Source organism: Eumetopias jubatus, unplaced genomic scaffold (assembly GCF_037043125.1).
Source record: "Eumetopias jubatus isolate StellerSeaLion01/CBP00866 unplaced genomic scaffold, mEumJub1_p1.0 scaffold_10, whole genome shotgun sequence".
NCBI classification, from domain to species: Eukaryota; Metazoa; Chordata; class Mammalia; order Carnivora; family Otariidae; genus Eumetopias; species Eumetopias jubatus.
In genome coordinates this window covers 14,591,997-14,598,489 of record NW_028274816.1, presented here as the reverse complement: position 1 = coordinate 14,598,489, position 6,493 = coordinate 14,591,997, and the positions used below count along the sequence as shown (strand labels likewise).

At 37.0% G+C, this 6,493-nt stretch overlaps 1 pseudogene; it reads left to right on the top strand.

Annotated features, from left to right (window-relative positions):
- The first annotated feature begins 2,456 nt into the window (after window positions 1–2,456).
- On the top strand, window positions 2,457–3,515 carry LOC114202746 (ribosome production factor 2 homolog pseudogene; annotated as a pseudogene).
- Window positions 3,516–6,493: the final 2,978 nt, after the last annotated feature.

Sequence of the window (6,493 nt, the reverse complement as noted above, 5' to 3'; positions counted from 1 at the left end):
AATCTGTGCGGTTTGGGAGGAAAGAACTAGGGCCAGGGAGTGTGACAAGTGGATTGGACAGAACTTTGGCGTCATCTAAAAAGATCTTATATCGAGATGTACTCTTTGAAAAGAAGCTGAGCTGCCTGTGTAAGAAGAAGCCAGACCCTGGCCTGTTTATGGAGGAGTCTTATGGAGGAGTTGCATGGAGCCTTCTAACACTCTGTCAGCACTAACAGTGGTGACTTCATACAACTTACCCCAGAGTCCAGCCTGTCTCACTTAACCATCTTTGATCTGGGAGGAAGCGCTAATATTTGTGGACCTTATTATTTGAAGAATCCCAAAGATGTCTATCTGAATTGATGAGAGAAATTCAAGGTCTGGGCATCTTGTTCTTTTTACATTAAGACTCACTTGCCCCAAAGACTTGCCATTTAGCATAAAGAAGTGGCTGCTTTATCATGTTTTTCTTTGTCTCTCCTCTAATTACCAATCTCTAGGCCGCCTATGAGGTTCCAAGCAATTTGTTCCTCTCTTCTCTGGCTCCTCATCATCTGCAGGGTAAAACCCAAATTTGGTACATGAAATCTTCCATGATCTAGCATCTGCCTCCCTCTTCAGGCTCACCTGCTCTACTTTCTCCTTCTCTACATACTCTATTACCATGCTGCCAAGATGTCATTTCCTTCCTAAAGCTCCTGGAGCACTCCTGAAGAATCTCTTCTGAGATCCTTGCACAAGATGCAGGTTTGCATAATAAATATTTCTACAATTCTACTTACCACACCGTATTCTGAATGTCCTATCTCACTGTGTCCTTCTTGGGAGGAGGGCTCGAATTGTTCACATCTAAATGTCCACTATCTAATGTATCACCATGAACAGAGAAGACCCTCAATAAATATTTTAACTGAATTGTATACACCTATAGTATCCTGAAATTGAATTTGTAGCCAGAGACAATAGTCTTTCTATAAATTCTGGTAAAATGTACAGGGTAGATTTTTTTAAAAAATACTGTTTGTAATTTAGTAAATGAATATACTGTCCCTGGCATAAATATTTTGTTCTTCTCAAATTAGATTAATACATTTAACTGGAACCATATTGTTCATTCAACAATACCAATATTTTTGTTCACATATTTTGTCTTTCAGCTTTTTTCTCCCCTCCTTGATTTTGCTCTTTCTTTCACCCTTCACTTTCAGCCCATTGCTCATCTCTAATAATTAAGCTAAGCTGTCCTTCACCTTCCCCTTAAGTTTTCCTTTCTCTTCTAAGACATTTTTGAAGTACATATTAGATACCAGAAATAGTGAGCTTTGTGCTGGAGACCAAGAAATTAAGAAAACATGTTTTTCATTTAATGATTTTGTCATATGGTAGAAAAAACAAACTAGTGGAGCAATACTAAAATAAAACAAGGTAAGTGTGAAAATAGAGAGTGGTAAGGATAGCTATAGGTGTTCAGAAATGGGGTACCTTCCTTAAAGGGATAGCCTGGAATGCTTCCCAGAGGAGGTGATGCTCAATTCTGTTTTAATATCCTACCACAAATGGACCTGCCCAAACCCTAAAACTGGAATCAATGTATTCTGCAAATGGAAGACTAAGGAAAAGTCAACTTCTATGCCTTGAATGAAAAAATCCCTAAAACACTGGTTATCGAAGTCCTAAGTGACTTCTATTCCTGTAAGAGTTGTCTTTTCCATCAAGTCATCTTCATAATGGGTACTAATTGCTGAAGGGCCATATTGATCGGGGGATTCACATCAACTGTTAGCAATGGCTAGTGAGTGTGAGGGTAGACATGACCATAGACTGATTTCTGTAACTTAAATATCCAATAACTGAAAAATGGCCTAACTAAATAGCAATGTATCCATAAAATGAAACATTCAAAATTCAATAAAAATAATGGCATAGATCTATATTTACTGACTTGGAAATAAGCCCATGACATATATCTGAGTGGAAAGGCAGTACACTGTATATACTGTTTTATTTGGGTGAAATGTTCACAATCACTGATGTGCATAAAGAGACATAGAAAGATATCCAAGTAAAATTTTAATCAAAATACATCATTTTTTGCACACACTGAATGGGGAATTTGTGTTGCTTTTATCTTTCTTCTTTGTACAGTTGTGGGTTTATTTGATTTTTTTTAAATAGCATGTCATTGGAAGAGCAGCGATGGCATTTAAGAATGGGGCTCCAGAAGACATCCAGATGGCTAACAGACACATGAAAAGATGTTCATCACTCAGCACCAGGGAAATGCAGATCAAAAATCACAATGAGATACCACCTCACACCTGTCTGAATGACTAAAATTAACAACTCAGGAAACAGGTGTTGGGGAGGATGTGGAAAAAGGGGAATGCTTTTGCACTGTTGGTGGGAATGCAAATTGGTGCAGCCACTTTGGAAAACAGTATGGAGGTTCCTCAAAAAGTTAAAAATAGGTGCACGTGCGTTCCCGGGATTCGCGTTGCGGTAGCCATGGACGCTTTGGATCGAGTTGTAAAGCCCAAAACGAAAAGAGCCAAGAGATTCCTTGAGAAGAGAGAACCGAAACTCAGTGAAAATATTAAAAATGCTATGCTGATTAAAAGGGGAAATGCAAATTCCATGGTGACACAAGTACTTAAAGATGTGTATGCACTGAAAAAACCGTATGGAGTTCTGTATAAAAAGAAAAACATTACAAGACCATTTGAGGATCAGACATCATTGGAATTCTTTTCAAAGAAGTCAGATTGTTCTTTATTTATGTTTGGCTCCCATAATAGGAAGCGGCCAAATAATCTAGTAATAGGTCGTATGTATGACTACCACGTGCTGGATATGATTGAGTTGGGTATCGAGAAGTTTGTCTCTCTAAAAGATATTAAGAATAGTAAATGTCCCGAGGGAACAAAACCCATGTTAATATTTGCTGGTGATGATTTTGATGTAACAGAAGACTACAGAAGGCTAAAAAGTCTTCTTATTGATTTCTTCAGAGGCCCCACAGTACCAAATATCTGCCTGGCTGGTTTAGAGTATGTTCTGCACTTCACTGCATTGAATGGGAAGATTTATTTTCGAAGCTATAAGTTGCTGTTGAAGAAATCTGGTTGTAGAACACCAAGGATTGAATTGGAAGAGATAGGGCCCTCATTGGATCTGGTTCTGAGGAGGACACATCTGGCATCAGATGATCTTTATAAATTATCTATGAAAATGCCAAAAGCGCTCAAGCCAAAGAAGAAGAAAAATGTCTCCCATGATACTTTTGGTACAATTTATGGAAGGATTCATATGCAGAAGCAAGACCTAAGCAAACTACAAACCAGGAAAATGAAGGGGTTGAAGAAGCGACCTGCAGAAAGGATAACAGAAGACCAAGAGAAAAAATCAAAGAGAATTAAAAAAAACTGATGGAACTTAGCCAGTGACTATAATGTTATTGTAGTCTGTTTACTTAAGAGAATTATCAATCATCAGTCATTTCTAAGTTTCTTAAAGATTTTATTAAATATTTTTGTAGCATGGTAAAAAAAAAAAAAAAAAAAGTTAAAAATAGAACTATCCTATGACCCGGCAATTGCACTGCTAGGTATTTATCCAAAGGATGCAAACATAGTGATTCAAAAGGGCATTTGCACCCCAATGTTTATAGCAGCAATGTCCACAATAGCCAAAATATGGAAAGAGCCCAAATGTCCATCAACTGATGAATGGATAAAGAAGAAGTGGTACATATATATACAATGGAATACTACTCAGCCATCAAAAAGAAGGACTGACAAACAGGCACAAAATGCTTGGTCGTTTTGGTCATTTCGGACCACAAAATGGAATGGTCCCTGGAACATCACTTTTAATGAATTTTAATAATTTAATAATTGTTGCAAGGATTATTTAACAAAAGCAATAAAAATATAGTTTAAATTATAGGGCTTACTCCTTTACCTTCTTCAGAACTTGAGTCAAGTTTCATCTCATAGAGCACTTCTCTGGCCAACCAAAAACTACAAACAACCCCTCCCCCTTTACCGTCAACACAGATGCTCCCTCTCCCTCTTTTTTTCCTCCATAATGTCTTTCCTTATTTAATTTTTCTCATTGGCACTCTACCATCTAACACACTATGTTATTCATTCATTCGTTCATTCATCCATTCATTCTGTTTTCTGTTGATCTCGGCCCAATAGAATCTCAGACCCAGGAAGAAAATTCTTGTCCAGTTTATTAATGTATCCTCAGCACCTACAGCAGTGTTGGCACATGGTAGACAATAAATATCTGTTAAATTAATGAATGTTAATAAAGAGTTTACACTGACATGGTAAATGGTATACATTGGGCGTATCTATTCAACTTTTCCTTTCAGTAGAAAGTGATTTGACCAAAAATGCCAACTAAGTGAAATCCAACTGAGGCTGTTGCACATCCATGGCCACTGAACAAACTAGAGTTGGAGCCTGATTGGAGGGAGGCCCATGAACCAGCTAAGGAGTGACACACAGCTGATCTCTCTCTTACTCAATGAAGGTAATGGTAAATAATTATGCCAAACTAAACTGGCTTCTTCTGGAGCTTCTTCTAGAGACTACAGCAAGGATGAGCAAGGTGATGAAGGAAAGAGTGATTTACGGAAGGAAGGAGCGAGACTATAAAACAAAGTCAAGAGGGAGAGAGAAAAACTGACCAGAGCTACTTCCGCATCTAACAGCTCTCAAATCCAAATACAGGTCAGAGCTGCCATTCAGGAACGTGCAGCTTCCTGTGTTTTATGTTGGTTGGTTGACTTCCCTTCAGTGAACTAGAATAGTTTCATCTTTACAATCCAAGATCTAAGTTAACAACTGAAAACTGATTAACTAGAATAAGTAGTATACAGATTATGCACTGAGTTAAATCACTATTATTATTATTATTACTATTTTTAATATGCTCACCAAAACAAGACTAGAAGGAAATGTTCATCATGTCACAAATGTTTTCTTCTGATAGTGGGATTAAGTTACAGTCATTTTTGCTTTATAATATATTTTAATATTTATCTCCCAAGTTTGCTATAATCAGTATGCTAAGAGCAAACATTTTAGGCACTTAAATAACACTATGTAGTAAGTATTCAATACTTATGACATTGTCCTTTTATTCATCGAGAAAACTCAGATGAAATGCTTACTATTTGCCACCTATCTCTGTGGAATAGTAAGTAGGATGATGTCACTGGTAAGTTTTAAAAGTTATTTCGAATCATTGGCCAGAATATCCCTGCAAATTAGTATTATATTTTAAAACTTGTGAATTCTAATAACACATTCTTTATATGGAAATTAATTGCTTTTGAGAAGGACAAGTTGTAGAAAAGCCTTTTTTCAGCTATACTTTCAGGGATGATGCTCAGATTTTGATGCTTTTACCTGTGGAAGAAGATGAAGGTCAAAGTGTTAATTCCACTATCATTAATATTATGGTCCTAATTATTATCATTATACATTTTTATAGCATCTTTCATCTTAGAGACTTGCAGTAACTAACCGCTTTGTCTATGAGCTGATTAACTCTTCACTGAGTCTGATGAAAATTTCTAGATGAAAAATAAAGTAGATTGTCATAATGGGGTTCAAATATCTCTCCCCATGAAGTGGAATGAAACTACCATGATTGGTTTCACCTTCTTTTAAATTTGATATAATTTGAGTTGAACAGAGACTAACTGAAAAGTCCTGAAATTATCTCTCCCAGATGTGAAGAGGGACAGTATCTGATCCAGCGGTTCCAGCGAGTACATTCAAATTTGAAAGGCCAGTTAGATAAGGGAATATTGGCACAACTCTCCAGATATCCGTTCCCCAATTAACAATGTCATTTTCTATTTTTCTAAATGGAGTCTGGGAAATTTGTCTTGGCAATGCCAGTCTCTGCTTGGAGCTTATACGTTTCACAGATGATGACTGCTCCAATTCCACAGCTTCGGAAAGATGTGGGCATAGGTGATGGAAGGTGATGGAGAAAATGAGAATAATAATATATAAACACCATAGCCATACTATCCCTAAAATGCCCTCCTGTGGCCAACTTTCTACTTAAAGAAACCCATATTTCACTAAGAAGACAGACCCCTGTCTAGACACACTAATAAAAGTCAGCTACATGGGTTTGACTTTGTATGGCATAATGAATGGACATATGAGGAAACAAAGAAGGAGATAAAGTATCAAAAATAAACTGAATGTTGCTGTTGACGAATTTTAGACCTGGGGTAGACTTCAGCAATCCTGTTGGTCACTTCTCTGTGGTAGATCACAGATGTGTTCACACACTTGGCAAATTTTAAACTTACATGTGTTGATCTGTGTGTGGTGTAGGGAATATATGGATATATGTGCTAAACACTTATATGTGTAAAGAATTTAGGATGACACATCCTCCCTACTCTTGTCTTTTTCCCAACAAACTTCTTTATAACCAAGGACACGAATGAGTTCCTAATGCGGAAGATATTCGA